The following is a 2,024-nucleotide window of genomic DNA, read 5'->3' as shown; positions in this document are numbered from 1 at the left end:
TTTGTTGTTGTAAACCAGTATCTGTAGTTCCTTGTTTCTCCATACCACCACCTGTTTGTCTCAGTGCTACCATGCGTGATTTTCTCACTCGAGACATGTGTTTCTGATTCAGCCCGGGAGTATAAATCTATCTAACATTACAATCCAGGCAGTGTATTTTATTCATTGTTATCAAGGAAGCATCTAAAGTTAATGTTTCAGCTGAGATTCTCCCATGTAACATCATCAGTGAAGGGTTACAGCGATATGTCTGCAATGAATTACAGAGAAAAATAATGCATATTGTACAATTTATTATATTTGATAACAACTACTTACTGACAAAATGAGTGTCAGACAATTTCTTCAAATTTAACATGCGTTGCAAAAACATTTTACATGGTGTCTAATTTTACATGGCATTTATTAGAAATTAGTCACTCATTAGACCTGTCATAACAAATGTTATTCGACTCACTGTTGCCATATGGTGACTGTCATGGGGTTCTCTAGCTGTGACTCTTTATAAATAGAAAGGTGAGCACAGATACCAATTAGCCTTTTGTTCCAGTGGTTATCGCTTCTCGGCCTTTTGGCTAAGATCAAGTGTAGTATCTGTTCTTGCACAACCTAATGTTCTTATAAGAACAGTATAAGAGCAGTATCTGTATTGAGGCGTTGATCATTAACGAGGAGCGGAGGGAGGTCAGAAGCACGTGTCTGGTTTAGGGGTGGATCCATGCTGGTTGGGTAACCAACCTAACACCCTTATCCAGATGGGATGGCAGCAGCAAGTGGAGCTGGAGGGCAGGGTATCCGGAATACCCTGTGTGTATCGGTGAAGGACCTCAGGGAGGGGACCCCTTTCTCAAGGGACCTCTTCATCAAGAAGGTGCTGCTGGAGGCCTGTGGATTCAAGGCCGGGGACATCTTCTGCCTCCAGGACTTCCCAGGTAACGGATATTTTGACGTTACCTTCCAGAACCCGGCGGGATGGCAGAAGATGCTGCAGGACTTCCGGGAGAAGGGGAATGAAGCCCCGCTGTCGCTCCTGAAGGTGCAGCCGCTCTTCACCCTCCCCACCCAGAGGGAACGGATGATCACGGTGCACATGTTTAACTCACATGTGCCCGTCGTGGATGTCCTCACCTTCCTTGCGCGCTACGTCGAAGGGGCCGGGAACTGTGTGGACATAAAGGACTTGTTCGGGATCTGGACGAGCAAGAGGCAAGTAAAGGTGAAGCTGAGGGTGGACGGGAAGGGATTCATCATCCACCCTCCCTCGGTGTTCGCCATCGGAGGGAACCGGGGCTAGATGACTTACGCGGGGCAGCCCAGGGTGTGCAGGAAATGCAACAAACCTGGGCACGTGGCGGCAGAATGCAGGACAGTCGTCTGCAGAAACTGCAAACTAGAAGGCCACGAGACAAGGGACTGCAAAGAGAGTAAGAGCTGCAACCTGTGTGGGGAGGCAGGCCACCTTTACAGGGCCTGTCCAAAAAGAGCTAGCACGTACGCACAGGCGATAAGAGGGGCCGCTGCCAGCACACCCAGGGTGGACGAGACGCCTCCTACCACGGCAAAAGCCCAAAAAGGAAAGGAGAGCAGGGGCGATGACAGCGCGACCACCAGGAGCCCCCAACCGCAGGACAGAGCCCCCCAGGCCCCTGCCCACGAGGGCGAGTCGATGGAAGAGGGGGAACAGGAACAGGAAGAGGAGGAATGGAAGGTGGTACAGTCGAGGAAAACGTTGAAGGCTGTGCGCACGGAGAAAAAGCCGGAGGGGGCAAGCAAGTCCCAAAAAAGAGTCCTCTCCCAGGACGAGGCCAGCAACCTCTCCGGGTCGGAGGATGAGACGACCGGGAGGAGCCGACAACGGAAGCAGAGGCAGAGGAAGAAAACGGGGGAGGAGGAAGGTAAGAGAAAGAACGTGTCTGTTGCCCCCCAGCCCCAGGAGACTGGGAGCAGTGCCAATGGGCCACAGCTCCGGGAGACCGGGAGCGGCACAACGGCCAATGGGCCCCAGCTCCGGGAGACCGGGAGCA

General features: G+C 52.1%; 1 pseudogene; it reads left to right on the top strand.

The window, feature by feature from the left end:
• Nucleotides 1–555: 555 nt before the first annotated feature.
• Nucleotides 556–667, top strand: LOC144597085 (U2 spliceosomal RNA; annotated as a pseudogene).
• The last annotated feature ends 1,357 nt before the right edge of the window (nt 668–2,024 follow it).

Source organism: Rhinoraja longicauda, chromosome 9 (assembly GCF_053455715.1).
Source record: "Rhinoraja longicauda isolate Sanriku21f chromosome 9, sRhiLon1.1, whole genome shotgun sequence".
Classification (NCBI taxonomy): domain Eukaryota; kingdom Metazoa; phylum Chordata; class Chondrichthyes; order Rajiformes; family Arhynchobatidae; genus Rhinoraja; species Rhinoraja longicauda.
The sequence above is the reverse complement of the archived record's forward strand: the minus strand, read 5'-3'. Positions and strand labels throughout refer to the sequence as shown.